We start from the raw sequence: 16,079 nt of genomic DNA, 5'->3' as shown, positions 1-16,079 counted from the left end.
TTGAGAAGCTGGTAAGTGGCAAAGTAACAGGCTATCTTTTATTGCCCGACTCCAGGAATGGCTGGAGAGCTTGGCCCCGCAAGAGCAGTTTCTAAGTTAGTCGCAGTGCAGTTTCGAGTTTCTAAGTTAGCAGCAGTGCAGTTTCTGAGGTGCAGTAAAAGCGTTTTTTAGCCTTTCTCACTGTTATTTGTTCTCTTTCTCCAGAGGAAAAGGAGAAATTAGATTGAGCCGAGACTTACATCCACAGAATCACTGAATCATCAAGATTGGAAAAGACCTTGAAGATCATCTAGTCCAGCCATTAACCTCACACTGGGCTCCTCTCCTTGGAAGGCCCAGGCGGAGCCGGGGTGAGGGAGTTTCGCGGGGCTTTTCTGGAACGGCGGGGACGACCCGCCACGGGCAGGGCTGGGGGGGGGTGACCCCCGTTCGCCGGGGGCTGGGTACGGGCCGGGGCCGGGGCCGGCTGTGACGGGTCACCTCAGCGGCGGGGCGCGACCGTCGCCCCGTAAGGCGGGAGCGCAGCGCCCTGCCCGACGGCCCCGCCGCTCCGGGAACGGGAGCGCCCCGCACGGGTCCCGGGGCCCCTCCGCAATGCAGGGGCCGCTGCGGGCGGCGGGCAGGGCGCGGGGCGGCGGCGAGGGGCCGGGCGCGGCGGGGGCCCTGCGGGAGCGGCGCCGGGGCCGGGGCGGGGCCGGAGGAGGGAGGGGGCGGGTCCCGGGGGCTCGCGGCGCGCAGGCGGCCGCGTCCCGGCGACAGCCCCGAGCGCGGCGGGGCGGGCTGAGGCGGGCACGGCGGCGGCGCGCCCTCTCTCTGCCCCTCGGCGCGGCAGCGCGTCCCGGTGCCGGCAGCCGCCGCGGCGCTCAGGTAAGGACCCTCCCGAGCCCCTCGCCGCCGCCCCGCTGCGGGCGGTCCGTTACCGGCCGGGCGGGGGGCGGCGGTTCGGCAGCCTCGGGGCGGGGGGCGCCCGTCGGAGGAAGAGGAGAAGAAGGGACGGGACGGGACGGCCGCGGGGCGCGGGGCTGGGGGGGAAGCCCCGCGGAGGGGCGGCCGCCGGGAGCCGCTGGGTCGCGCCGCCCCGGGCCCGCGGGCGCGGGCTCTGACAGCCGGCGGCCCGGGCCGGAGTTAGCAGCCGGCCGCCCCCGGAGCGGTGCCCGGAGGTAGAAGGGAGGGGGCGGCTCCCCGGTGACGCCTGGTTTGTCTTCGTAGGGGCAGGCGGCTCTCGGCAGCCGCCGGTACGGGCTGTGAGCATCCCTAGGCTGTAAAACCCGTCAGAGGACGTGACCCCCTGTCCTCTCCTGCCCCCACCCCGCAGCCCCTCTGAAGGGGACTGTGAGGCCGAACAAAGAACGTTGTGTGAGACGAGGGGGTGCGGTGGTTGAAAGCGCTTTTAATTTGCATCGGGGAGGGGAAAAAACATTAAAAAAACCCCAAAATTATTCCCTGTATTGAATGGATCAGCCGCGGAGAGGAAACGACTGTGCACGGGGAGGCTGGTAACCGCAGTGAGGCGGTGGAGAACAAAGCCTTTTTATGTAAGAGAAAATTATGCAAAATGTGCCTCGCTTGAACTGCTGCAGGTACAAGCCGTGAGCATATGCACCTCTGCGGTGCCCTAACGTTGCGCCGAATGTGATCTGCCAAATAAAGACTGCTTGCCTCAGTTTGTTGCGTATATGTTTAAGACACTAATTACGACCTGCCACTTGAATAAGATGTGCTTTATGAAACACCTTTGGGAAAGAAGGGGGTGTGCCGCATGCCGGGAGCATCGCTTTCTCTATGTGAGATACCGGCATCGTTTATTTCCCCGTGCTAAGCTGGAACTTTCAGTTTTCATCGAATAAAGATACTCTCCAATTTGTTGGTGGATTTTCATGTAGGCTTCTTCCTGATATCAAGTAGCAGGCTTTTGCATACAAGTGGTCATTAACATAAAATCATGCAGTAGAATAGGATGTACATGTATGTATTTTGTAAGACTTACTTATTCTAGGTCTCTAGCACCCCTTTTCATAATTTGTCATGTCTTTGTGGTTGTGTCAATAAATCTTAACTCCATCCTTTGTCAAAAAAATAATTTGCTGTCCAGCATTTGCGCTGCTTGAGGTTCAGAAAACCTGTCCCTTTTGTTTTCAGAAGGGTTCTTCCTTGCCAGATTGAAGCACGTATCCTTTCTGTTCTGTTTCTTCCCCAAACCTTTGTTTTTGCTCTGTGAAAGAACCTCTTTCTTTTCACTTGTGCTGGTTTAGACTTGCAGGGATGTCTAGACTACAGATCTCATAGCAAATGCACCCAAGAAGAGTCTCAGCTGCAGAATGTATTTATTTTCTATAGCTTCTCTCGCTTCCCTTTCAACCGGATGACGTGATCTCAGCATCTCAGCCCTTGCTGGGAGGACAGAGAGAATGTGCTGAGAGCGCATTACCTAGCGAAGTTACCCCTGCCATTACTTCATAGATCACTAAGAAGTGATTCACCAACAGAGAGAGAGGGAATGGGCGTCTTCCCTGTCTGTGCTAAAAACTCTCTTCAGTTAGCATAGAGAGTCCAGTTAAGTTTGTGGATGGTGTTTCTGCAGCTAATGTTCTGGAAGTGTGATATGTAAAGTGGAGCCCAGACTCACCCTTGTCGCACCTAGGGCTAGGAACTGCTGAATTCCTCACTGTGTATTTCATTTCACCCATTTGCAAAACACTGATGATGCATTCAGCAGTGGGCAGGGCCCCAGTCTTAATGTGGTACCAGTCTCCTGGAGCTCAGGCATTTACAGGTGAGCTGAAGTAACACACTGAAAATAACCCCCCAGTGGCTTCATGAGACTGTTGAGTGTGGAAATGAAACACGCAGGTGAGCCCTGGTGCAGCAGGGCTCTGGGAAGAGGGGTGATTCCAGCAGTGAGGTGCAGTGGTGTAAGTGCTCTCTCTTCTTCTCATTTTTTACCTAAGAGACAGGATTTGGTTAACGGAAATTTACAATTTGTTGTACCCATATTGCGCATTGCCTGTGGGTGTTTGAGAGAAGCCAAAGAGCTGTCATCCTGAGAATAAAAAGTTGCTGTTCTTCTGTGGAGAATTTTAGCACACTTTGAGCATGGAGGGCAGTTCATTGTGCTCATAATGCAGTTTGTTACATAAAGCAGCATTTGCACCCTTGATTTAGAGATCTGATGTAATTGTTACGGTATGTTATGTCAGTACCCGCGTAGCTGTGCTGTTTAAATATGTTCTGACAACAAAGAAAAAGTCATTATTTAATGACCCCTGAGGTGCTGTGCCTAGTCGTGAGTGATCTGATCACAGTAGTCCCTAAATGAATTGCTGCAGTCTGTGGATTAAGAATTCCCTTTGTTGCTGGATGTTCTTCCAGAAGCATACCTTTCCCTTCAGCCTGTGTCATGCTGCTTTCACTATTCGCTAGATGATATACCTGGATTCATGGGAGGAAACACTTGCTATGCGTACTGACACCAGAGCGGGCTCTGGCCCTGTGCTTACTTAACATTTGTCTGAGCTGTGGAAATCTCTAGAAAGACTAGAAATATCTAAACACAGAAATGGATGGGTGAGGCCCATTGCAGACTCCGCTGGACTATTTCAGCTATCACCCTCAAATGTGTCATGTCATGCACATGGGTTGGAGACAAACTTGTTTTCTTAAAGGGGTGAGAAGAGTCAAAAAGAATTTAGGTTGTGAGGACTTCATGATGATGGCTTTCAGAAAGTAACCTCTTTATTACTACAAGCTGTACAAAGTCGCAAGGTACTGACAGAACTTGTAATGCAGCTGCAGCATCTGTGAGGTCTGAAATCTGAACTGCTGTGATGGGACAAATGACAATTAGCTTAAGAAAGGGGCCAAAAAAAAAAAAGCTTTGATGATAGAGCTTCTCTGTAAATTGTGGATCAGTCTAAAGGCTATAGCACAGGCGGTGAATGTGCTGAGAACTAATCTGGTATAACCTTTGGCTCACAGCAAAAGAAAAAAAAGCCTTTGGCTTTTATTTGGTTTGCCCGAAGAGGCACTCCTGCCTGCAGGACTTTTGTTGCTGAATTGAAGCCCTACCTAGAAAGAGATCAGGGAGTGTCTCAGTTAACATGCACATGAACGAGTAACAGCCAGAAATTTGGAAAGGTGTACTATCCTGGTGTCCTAGGACTCGGTGACTTTCCAAGGCCTCTTCAAAACTGGATTGTCTGACAATCGGGATATTTTGTTTGTGTGCTGCGTTAAAGTCCATGTTTGTACTTGATGAGGTAGTCAAATTATGCATATGCTGATATGTAGAATTGTTCCCTAAGACTCAAAGATTCTTGTTCTGGTCCATCTGGATTTATTCAGTTGTTTAAACACATGCTTAATTGCCCTTGCAAGTGAGCCTTAAGCATTCTTAAAAGTTAAGCATGTTTTTAAATGAAAAAAGAATGTTTTTGCTGGAAAGGGAAAGAGTGTACATTCATATTATCTGGACTTGATGGTGGAAAACCCTTGATGTTTGGTGGTGCTGAGTACCTCCAGAGAAAGCATGCAAATGAAGAGTATTCCGTGTAATCAGTATATTGCTTATCCCTCCCCAAACACACATGCACACGCTGAAGGAGAGTATGGGTGGGTCTTGGCGTGTTTAGGGCTGGCGCTTTTTGTTCTGCTCTTTTGCTTCATGTACAGGTGTGCTGATAAGCAGCAGTTCTGTAGCACATCTGAGCTAATAAGAAAAAACAGCATGAGGCCGATTTCCATGGGGTGGAGCTGATTTAGAGGATTGGTGCTGGAAACAGAGGTGGTTTCTTAAGCGATCTGCTGCAGTAGAGGAAAAGGCTTTTATTTCATAGGTAGGTTTAATCACAGGTTGTGCTACTAAACTATCGGAAGGTGTTTTAGGAGATGCGATGTGACATTTGTAATTGCTTTCTAGGTATGGGAGGAAAGGACTGAGGTATCCATGGGGTTAATTTGGATTGCTGTGACCACATAGGTTGACTGTGCTAGCTGTTAAGAAGCTTTGAGGTCTTGATTGACCCATTTTATTTTAACACTAATTGTTTGCTGCTTTATTAAGCAGAAAAGATGAGCTAATGCTAGTACTCCTTATGGTTTTACACCCACTGCTGTTTTTTCCCTACAGCGGTCTCACAGATGAAACGGATCTTTGTTCTTTTGTCTTGACTACGGAGGTGGGGGGAGCCCATCACAATCATTCCAAATGATAACGAGACAACAGTTTCAGAATGCTGGTGTTTGTACTCAGTATCTCGCATCTTTGTTGGGGTGCCAGTTTGAAAGGAATTATGATGAAAAGGTGGGGCTTGGGCAACCTCAGTAATATAAAGATTTATCAAGCCTATTTGTTTCAGTAATCTGCATGACAGGTTAGTGCTGGTTGACAGGCTTGCCCCATGTTGCAGTATACTGTTTATCTTTTAGCATTTTTAAAGTGTGTTGTTTTCTTAACTTTCTGTGGTGTAATAAGTGTTTATTTTAGCACATGATGTCCATCATCTAGCTGAAATATATATGTGTTCAATATATGTATGTTCATATAGGGTAAGGGAGACAACGGCCCTCTTACAACAAGCAAGAGTGTTAAGTGGAGAAAATCCACATAACTGTGTTGAATTCATTGAATCTGCACCTGACTTGCACCATCTGGAAAAAGACAATGCCCCTTTTCAGCTCTGTTTTGTCATTACTGAAAATGTGGGGTACTTTCCCCCTTCAGGGAAATAATCAGTTTATACCTGTGAATTCCTAAGTTACGGATTTATAGGTAGAATTCAGGCCTCTGGCAAGTTTTGCTCCTTCGTTTACACTTGGCATTCACGAATATGGGGATCTGAGGAATATTGTCTCGTGTTGGTCAAGCCCCTGGCAAGAAGAAGGAAGAGTTTTCTGTTAGCACTTCTACTAGCCATAATGCAGTTAGATTGCAGTAGCTTCCAGGGAGTTGAATCTATGAAAACTTACTTTTCTGCTTGTGAAACTTGTAATTTTGTTCCCCCAGGGAGATTTAAATTCAATTTCAATAGCTGTTTGCAAAATTAGCTGTATTTAAAGTGTGTGCAGCCTCTGGATAAACAATACTAAAAAAAAAAACTCAAACCAAAACCAGCAGTCCAATCATACCAGCTAACTTTGCAGCATTTAATTATAAGACCAATTGATTCAATTAACCCTATGTTTTCACTTTATTTTCTGGAGCTAATGATAGGGGCTGATTTTTGGTTTAAAACTAGGAGCTGTCAGTTCTGTTTTGAGGAACGTACATTGTCTGTTAGAACAGCTGCTTCACCATGCAGAACTTGCCGCTTTCCCTGAGGTCCTGATCTTCGCTGAACAAAGTTAGAAGATATCTCAATGAGAACACAGGGTAGGAATATTATAAAGGTTCAGAACAGAGTTAGGGTTATGCTTTTGAAAACTCCAGCCTTTCCCCAAATTTCATCCAGAGATGAACATGAGAAAGTGCAGTGGTCCTTCAAAAGTGACCTGGGTGCTTTACTGCTGGGCCACAAACCTGGAACTGCTGTCCATGAGCACAGATCTGCATTGACAGTCCCCCTTCCCTGCATAGCTCAACCATGGTGTTTTCCAGGCTGTGCCTGGAGGAACCCTGGCTGGGTTTGTGGTAGACCTAAGTCTCTCTCTTTTTTGTTCTCCTTATTTTCTGTAGAAGGTATCCGTATAACTTGTTAAGCCAGTGCAGGTGGTTGCAAGGTGCCAGACCTTAAGTGCAAGGACCCCCTTAAGCTTTGGGAAAGCTCAGAGACTGAGTGGGACTGTGAGGAAAGCCTCTTTTCTGTGTTTGCTGTGAAGTGGGCTGAACGTGCGTGTTCAAAATCCTCTGATGTTAAGGAGGATTCAGGTCTGGATTTGAATTCTGGTTAGCTAAAACAAGCTAACCAGCTCTTTTAGTGCCAAGTTAGTCTGTTTTCTGCAGCAGCCTTTCTGCGACCTCCAGGTCTGAGCAGAAAGATCTGATTGCCCCACGGGGAATTTGTCTGGACTCTGGACCCAAGGCTGTACGCTGCAGTGCAATGACTACCAGCGCTGACATCCAGAACTTGCTAATGTTAACATGATTCCACTGTCCCCTGGCTGACTGGAGGACAAAGAGACCCCCACAGCATTTTAAAGCCCCTGTCCTGCTCTTCCAGCTGCTTTTGCTTCCACGTGAGCCGGTTAAGGTATGCTTGAGCCCCCATTCCTATTCTGGCCATGTGGTATCACGCAGAAAGCAGAGCTGCTACCTTTGTTTGAGCTCCTGTGGCTATGGCTTGATAAACAGCAGCTGTATGTTCATGTGCAAGGTGCCTCTCTTTGACAAATCCCTGTCTGCTGGTGCCTGACGTGCTTTTCAGGTGTCTCAAGCTGCTGTTTGGTGGTTGTGTCGCAGGGCGTGGTGGGTAGGCAGGCTGCTGCTCCTGTTTGCAGCAAGGCCATGTTCATGCAGTTAGGCGTTTGCCTGCTTCCCTTGAGTCATGCTGAAATCAATACTAGCTTCTATTTCCCTCAGCAATTAAAAAATTTAAAAATGTTCAAGAAGGCTGAGGAAAAAATCCAAGGGCTTCAAAAAGGAGAGATGCAGGGGTGGAGTTGAATGATTTGCAAAGGAAAAGGAGAGTAGAGCTTGCTCAAGGGGTGGTTTGGGTGTTATGTCATTCACATCCCATCCCGCTTGTCAACCTGTAGCTCGCTTGGGGTGGGAGGGAATTGGAGATGAAGCCAGGTGTGCTGGCCCTAAACTGCTTCTCGACCTGCAGAATTACCCAGCCATCCTGCATTGCTCCCCTGCATGAGAAAATACGTGGTGCAGGGAGATAGCCATAAGAAGAGGAGGGAGACTTCTGAATTAAGAGGGTCAGCTCCTCCACATCTGTGTTAGGGTTGTTCTTGATTTACACTGATTCAGTCAGGGCAGAGTTTGGCCCTGAGCTCTTCACAGGCTGGCAGCATGCTCAGAATATGCTAGAGAGTTAGCGTCTGTATTTACTGAGAGTCCAGAGCAGACCTAGCATTTAGGGTTGCAGTTGTGTCTGGAAGGAAAGTGGAAAGTTAGGGTTTTTTGTCCGCATCTCCATCTTTTCTAACATGATTGATTTGATGTTCTGTAAATAAAACTTCCCCCAAGATAATGATGAAGAAACCCATAAATCAGGAGGAGGGAAACTGTATATTTCTTTTTGTTTAGGGAGATAAAATATGTATATTTCCTGGAGTAGTAAAGGGAAAGTTGGCAAACATATGTGAGAGAGTAATTAAAAAGAAAAAAAAAGAAAGAAAAACAAACAAAACTCTCCGGGGGGAGGGGGGCGGGGAACAGCTAATAATGTGATTCATTCCAAAGAGCAAGGGATAGAGTGTGGTAAATAAGAGCTTTCATTCCATGCTGTTGTGCAAAGTTAAGCTTTTCTGGGTACAGAGAGCTGGTTGTGCTTCCAAGACAGCAACACGTTGAATGTAAGTATTTCATATTACCCAGTGGTTATCTGTTAGAGCATATAATGAATTTATGTCTAAGGCTTTGAATAAAAGGCATTTGGTAATATGACAAATTAATATCTATGATTTTATATTCCACTTAGTTTGCCAAAATTAGCAGCAGTGATTTATAGATAATACTTACTATCCTTTAGGTTAGATCATTTTAAATGGCATGCTACTAGTGTTGCTTAAAACAGTATTTTGAATGCAAGATTAAAAATACTCTTAAATATGCCTGTCAGTATGAATAATTGATAACTTTTTTTGTGGAATGCATTTGGGGAAAAACCAAAAAGGTGTAGTCAAATCGCATTCACTTAAAATGATCTCTACTACAAAACTGTTTCCATGGGCAAAAAAACAATTCAGTCAGGCTTTTTTTTTTTTGCCTTCACTTGTTTTGGCCCACTGTACACTTGCAACATCACTGTTAACAAGTGGAATTACTAATATGTTGCAAAGCTCTAATTGATAATTACAGGTACTCAGAAGTTACAAACACATTTTCTCATTTTGCCATATTTATGCCTGAATGGTTGTGTGTTTATTTAGATGGTAAAGCTGGTATCAGGATACCACCACTGACCTGCATTATTACCTGTAATTACCAAGAGGCGCAGAGTCAATCAAGCCTTTCCCATCAGCTGTCTCTGCAGCTCCTGAGTCCATTTAAAGACTGACTTTTGGGAGACTGCTGACTTGTACAGGTGCTTCCAGTGTTGCTTGATGTGCGTGAAGCTGCTGTAACCATGGGGGTTTTCTGTTCTTTGGTTCATGTGGACAAGGTTGTCTTTGAAGCCCTTATCATAAGCTCAGGCTTTGAGACACTGATAGTTAAGTAGTATCTGCTGAAACAATACATTATGCTTTGCTTTGAAATCTCTTTATGGACTTGATTCTACTTCTTGTCTTGTAGTACAAATGAATATGTACACTGCTGTTTATGAGAGAGTAGCCCTTGGTTGTAACTATTTTATTTTTTTTTAAAGATGCTGACAATGGCAGAGTTTAATTAGTGGAAGGTGTTTATCTTCTAGAGACAGCAGATGAAAATGCTGGTTTTAAGGCAGATGCTCCTTTTTTGGGTGGAGTAATGAATTATGTGTTTTTTTCCAGGGACAGAGACACCATGGTGATGATGAAAGCTGTATTTAGAGTGACCTGTTTACACTTTGAATTAGGTGGTTTAGGACAGGTTTTTTTTACAGCTTATTACAAGAAGGAGGAGGGAATAAGTACTTGAAAAAAATATTGGTCAAACTAATGTTTTCCATACTTCAGGACACAAAGTTATGTTTACTACTAGGATCAGAAAGTAGTATTTCCTTGAAGACATGGTATTGCAGAGTTGGCATTATGGGTCATTCCTCTGAAACACCTCTGACTGTGGTCACCACCAGGTGATTTGTTTTGCCCTTACTTTTCTGCCATTCTCAGGTGAATTTCAGTTCTGGGGTTTCAATCATTTGGAAGATGTGAGGTTTTTTTGTTTCTAATTCATTTTATATAATGATGGCAGTAGTTAATTTTTTCTGAAGAGGATGAATTTTTCTTTTGTGTTTTAAGTTACTGCAAGCTCAGCCCCAGTGTCTTTGCTTATAAGTGATCTGTTGGTGTTCTGGCATGAGCAAGAGAATGAATATTTTAGATGTAGTGTGTTTTTGTGTTTTCTCTGGCAGTGTTTTGGTGGCTTTCTCTCACTTGCCTAGGGGAGGGAAGGTAAGTAAAACAGGAGTTCTCCTCCAGTGGGGGAATGATCTCTATGTGCATTAAAAAGGCAAAAAGAGAGAGGTCAGAGACATGTGTTATGTTTTTATTTGAAAAACTAGCTGTGAAGACTTGTTTCAGCTGTAGCTGGTAGGGGTTTTTTCAGAGTTGATGCAACAGTAGGAATAGAATATGCCTGTCCAGGATTTCCAGAGACTGTTGAACAACAGATACAAAAGAAGCAGCTGTCTCCCTGTGTTTCCCCCTCTTCCCTATCCAAACGTGATATAAACATAACTTTCTTTTGGATTCTGTTCCCTTCATGCCTTTGCAGTTGGAAAGTCTGATGTATTTAGAGTTTGCTCTACTGCCCTTACCTGCAGGCAAGACATGATCTAGATTGAAGTGTAATCCTCCTAGATTAGTAAACAAGCCCTGCCCCATGCCTGTGTCACTAAGCAGATGAGTAGCTCTTTGAAGAATGTTTTGAGGCTTGCGAAAATAATTTCTAGCAGAAATCTTTTCCTTTAAAAGACATTAAAATATGCAAATAGTCAAATAAGCAAGCAAGACTGCCTCAAGAATAAAGGTGCTGTGTCTTTAGTCTCTTGTTAATATTTCCCTTTCGATAATGGATTTACTTCACAGCTGATCTTGAAAATCCTTCACAACTGGCAGTGGTACTGGGCAATTTCCCCTTCCACTGTAGCTCTGGCAGCATGTAAGTGTTTCTTTCCATTTGTTGCTTTTGAGTTTCATCACTCGCTTTGCATTGAAACACAGATCTGGGCAGAGCTCCACGTAAACAAGAAACCCTCTGTATAGATGAAACCACGGAAAAGGAACATCTGATATTCCCCTGCTGGAACTTGTTTTGAAATGAGTTGTTCCTCTCCTGGGGGGCTTACAGGAGTAAGATCATGGGCAAGACAGCCATGGGATGGACAGTGTGTGCTAGCTGGTGGGGCTCTGGGCTCATGGGGAGAGCCTCTGGCATGTTTGTCACAGGTGCGCTGTTGGTTTTGGTTTTAGTTTGTCCCCTTTGCTTAGGTCTTCATCAACAGCAGAACCAGAGAGGCTGCTCTTGCTTTGGAATTGATTCCCATGGGGATTTTGTGGGGCAATTTCAGTCTTGTCTTTGCAAGGTCATCCTCTCTGTATCCACCAATAATTTGACTTGGGCTTGACACCCCCATAGGCAGTGAGGCCTAGGGCACCTCAGACTGTGACAGGGGCTGTGGGCTGCTGGAGTGGCCTGCAGGCTGTGGCTCTGCTGGGTACTTCGTTTATGCCCAAGCCTGGGAAAGCAGGTTCCAGGCTGCCAGGGTGGAGTAGACATTTCTGCCCTGTGTGTCTGCTGAGCAGCAGCAGTTGCTATTTCTTTTCGGAGCATCAAGCCTCACTCTGGAGCTCCCCAGCAGAGTCCCTTTCCATACACTGGAAGGAGTCACATGGCCTTTTCTCTTTGCTGTAGCAAAAATCAGTTTTCCCTACCCTGTTTGAGAAGTATTGAGACAATTTTGCTATGCATGTCCACTGACCCTGGTACTTGTATATAACCAGTGTGACACTGTTCCTGAGAACAGACCACTGCAAGTGCCCAAGTAAATGTTTTCTGGGTTTAGCTTGAAATGTGAGATGCTTTATGCAATCTAAATCTTAGTGGGAACCAGAAGCCTTCCATTTTGGTAGTCTGGGATGCAGTCTCCTGACAGTCAAGGCTTATCTCAGCTGGTGCTGTGGGGGTCCTGTGCCTGTTTGCTCCCACGGTGCCTGGTCCTTGCCTGACCCCGTGGGAAGCCAGCTCAGTGAGCTGAGCCGGGGCAGTGCAAGCGCTGTGCAGAAACGACTTCCTTTTTACCAGTCCAGCTCTCTAAAATGCTTCAGAGCACTGGTGGAGCAGAGGGGTAGGAATGTGTATCTGAGAGCTGGAAGGCCTTTGCCTGTTTGAAAGACAGGGATTTTAATGAATTTATGCTCCATTTTGAAAATAAAGATTGCAGGATCTAACCTCGCAGAATAGGTTGTGTTGCTTTCTAGAAGGCATCACATTACACCAGTTGTGAATCTTGCCTAGTACTTTTTAAATCACCTGATTTTTATATAAATGGTCCTGTTAAAAACACTGCTCTCAATTACTTTTTTTTAATTGTGAGTGAAGGACACAAGACATAGGGTTACAGTAAAAATGTTGCACTTGGCTCCCTTCCTATTAACTGTCAGAAATACACTTGGTGCAGCCTTTTGCTGGTAGTCACAGGGAGACATGTATGGTAATAAACAGCCCTTCTAGGCTTTCTGCTGCAGGCTCTGAACACTGCTGCGCTGCAGCTGACTTGCTTGCCATAAAGCCCTTGCCTGTGTCTTTAATGAAGGACTGTCCTTAGGTAGAAATTGCCTTCCTTGGAAGGAGACGAGGAGGAGGTATGTGTGTTGTGAGGAAAAGCTAAGCCAGGAAACACCTGGCAACCAGATGGCCCCTAGCATGCTGCATCATACCCACACCTTCATTAAGGATTACTGTGGCTGTCTCTGGGTAATAGATTTAGAGGTTTGGGATCACAAAGAATTAGAAAATTGTAGCCAGTTGCAATTAAATGTAAGTTATTTTTAGAGGACAAAGAACTGAGCTGAAAGCTGAATTAGAGCTACTTGAAATGTTAGGGCTCCAGTACTACGGGTGGTATTTTCTAGGCGACCAGCAAAAGAGTCCATGCACTTCAGTCAGAGGCACAAAGCAGCCCAGGGTGGTGGCAGGTGGGCTGGGGAGAGCAGAGCTGTGAGCAATGGCAGTAATGTGGGACCTGTATTATTCTGCTTCCCAAGGGCAGCTGGCACTCTGAATATTTATGTGTGCAACAGATAAGAGTGTTAGGATAGAACTGTGTGGTTTGCACTGTGATTTATATAAGCCTGACTCAGTATCTTGCAGTAATGTTTTACCTGTATTTAATTTTGTTTTATATTTCCCCTTCAGTGTGCCTGCAATCCAGGAAGGGCAAACTCAAAGGTTTTTTAATTTTCAAGTGAACTGTGAGAATATCAATAGGGAAATAGAGATTTAGGAAGAACTGTGCTAGCACACAAACCCTTTCTGTGTTGGTGACTAGTCAGCAGCAGTTGGTGGCATGGGGTGGGTCAGGAATTCAGGCTGGTCCTGTGTGGGTGCACAGAAGTGAGCATGAGGAGAGTGCGCAGCCTCCTACATCCCCTGTACTCACCTGCCTACTTTGGCAGGTAAAATAGGCACGGCAGTACTGAGCTGCATGGGTAGGTTTTGGCTGCCTCACTGCTGCACTAGAAGATGGGAGGTGCCTCTTTTTGAAGGAGCTGTTTCTGCTGACCTTGGGACTGATTGATACTGTCTTGCTCTGCTAACCTGCTCACTGTCCTGCTTTGAAAGGTCTTTAGGCACATTGTGGCAATAACAAGCAGAGAAGAAACTTTGCTGGTCCAGGGTCTGTGTAAATTCTGATTGCCTGCCTTAAAAAAGGCTATCTGCAGGAAGCTTGAGAAGGTTGTTCATTACTTGTGTTCTTGTGACGTTGATGGAATGGTATGAGCATCACCTAGCTTTTATCCTGTATATTCTTTGAGCAGCTTCTTTGCAGACAGTGTATCTCTTGTCACTTTCATATTAAAACGTTGATAAGCGCAACCTGAAAACACCTGTCGTTGAAATATCTATTTAATTACTTGTTAGTGTTGATATCAAAGCCTATTGTGAATTTCAATGCAGTGAGTTCTGAGGAATCACCTCAAAACTTGTTTTAAATATCACTTAAGTTTTTAAGGCTACTACCTGTGGGGTTGGTTCTGCAGCTGAAATCCTTGTTTAAAGATGAGTTAAATTATATTATGCAGTGGAATTATTTGTATTTTATTAAAGACAAGCCAATGACTCTCTACCACATGATATGGGGCAGCCACATGAATATGAAACAACTCTGTCTTGAAAGAGTGGATCAAGTTGTTCAGTAAGGCTTTTCATTTTCTAATCTCTCTGAATCTGAAAGGCTGTATGATATTTCTTACTTTACCCTGGAGAGAGGAAAAATAAATCTTCTCAGTTCTTGAAAGCTACTGCCCCAGGTTAGGCAGTCCTTACATTAACAGTTCGTTACCAGAGAGGTTAGAATATCCCTTTGTTGTGAGCTGATGGTGTCTTCAACCAGTGCAAAACCCCACAGTAGCAACTTGGAAAGAAAAGCAGGGAGAACGTGCCTGAAGGATTTACTGAGTTGCTGTTGGTTTTCCCCTGAGAGGAGCCCAGCTGTCTTGAAGCTGAAATTAAAATGTAAATCCTAAAATAGGCATAATTAGGGTACTTCCTTTAGAAATGTCTGGTGCAGGCAGCTTCAGTTTTTGGGGGTGTGCAGTTTTTTTCAATGAGGAAGTGTTTGAGCAGTGAATGAGGGGACGATTAGCAATTGCATGCTGTGTTGGTGCTCTCCAGCTTGGGAAACTTGTGACAGAACAGAGCACAAGTTGTGGGTTTTTTTGTTTGTTTGTTTTGGGTTCCCCCCCCCCCCCCCCCCCCCCCGCAGTCCTGTTGCTACAGTGTGTAAACCTGATGAAGATTTGTATTTTTATATGTACAGAATTAGTGCACCAGTAATGCATTGGTACTAAAATGAGCAGAAGGTGCTGGAATGGATCCTGTTGTACTTTTTTGTATGGCATCTTGCAGAGTTGGGATGGAGTTCTGTGGATGACTCGTCTTAGGGGGGTCTGCCATGGATCTGCTAAAGTGCTCAAGACCTCTGTGAGTCAGGCCATGAGGTGGCTTGCCTTCGGTAGGAATCTTTTATTTTGGTTCTGCTGGACTTTGGGTTAGTCCTTGAAAGAAGTGTATTTTGTAGAAACATTGAAAGCATAAAACCAGGCACAATGACCTCATTTTTGTTGGGGAGTTCGAGTTGTAACACCGTGTGGAACTTGCTGGAGGTCTGAGCATGTATGAAGAGGTAGGGAGAATCACAGCTAAGTTTTGGTTGGAATGGGCCTGAGGAAGCAGGCTGGGACTTGTTTCCAGCTGGAAGCTGCGTGGCTGTGGTGGTGGTGTTCTTCTGTATTAGGGTTTTGGCACCCGCTTTCACACTAAATCAGCTATTGAGAATGTTGTATGTCTGTGTAAAGGTGCTTAGAGCTGTTTGTGTGTGTCTGACAACTTTGGCATATGTACCTGATAGGTGTTTAGCTTCTTTTTCTTTCTTTTTTTTTTTTTTTTTCAGGAAGATTTGTGGTGTAATTATGTAGGGGATGTTAATGGCATAATAGTTCCAAGACTCCAAACCTTACCCACTTAACAGTAGTAATTGTTGTTTATAATACTACTTTGTCTAGGGAATGCAATGAAGTTCTTTGCCTCATTGGGGTAAGCTTGATAGAGACATTCATGATCTGAAGAGATCTTAAATGGTCTTGAGTTTTATTGCTAAGGGCACCTACAGTTTCAAACCAGAAGACAACCCCTTTCAGCCTGGCTTTTTAACAGTGTTATGAAGTGGCATTGTGTTTGATTTAGTCATGGTCCTGTACGTTGATGTTTAATTTTGATGGCTCAGAGACATGAATCATGTTAGAATAATGCTTTAAAATAGTGTTTTTTCACATTGTCTAGCTTAACATATTAAAAATCCCTAACTAGTGAGGCAGAAAACAGAGCAGATGTTTGTTTTCCGTTTTCTGTACTAAAAAAGCTGTAGTTCAATTTTGGTTTTCCCATTTAGATTTTTATGGTGATAACTGGTGAAACCATGCTGTTTGTCAGATGGAAAAGTACATCTTTTTAAAATGTCATTTGAGATACTGGAAAATGCCTGGTTGGGTTAATACTGTCACTTATTCTGGGGCAAATAGGCTTGATACTTTCTGTGATCTCCTAGAGT

The 16,079-nt window shown here is 45.1% G+C and overlaps 1 protein-coding gene across 20 annotated transcripts in view; it reads left to right on the top strand.

Moving 5' to 3' along the window:
- The first annotated feature begins 759 nt into the window (after positions 1–759).
- The window catches only part of MAP2 (microtubule associated protein 2), a 234,011-nt gene continuing 218,691 nt past the window's right edge, over positions 760–16,079 (top strand). For 19 of the 20 annotated variants that reach the window (XM_074910435.1, XM_074910427.1, XM_074910447.1 and 16 more), the window contains exon 1: positions 760–867. The gene's annotated coding sequence lies outside the window, so the exon portion shown is untranslated. Of the gene's footprint in view, positions 868–8,364; positions 8,458–16,079 lie in introns of those variants that run through there. The other variant, XM_074910418.1, reaches the window with a different exon arrangement.

The sequence above is a fragment of the Athene noctua genome, chromosome 7 (genome assembly GCF_965140245.1).
Source record: "Athene noctua chromosome 7, bAthNoc1.hap1.1, whole genome shotgun sequence".
NCBI lineage: Eukaryota > Metazoa > Chordata > Aves > Strigiformes > Strigidae > Athene > Athene noctua.
Note: the sequence above shows the minus strand (reverse complement) of the source record. Positions and strands in the feature narration are given on the sequence as shown.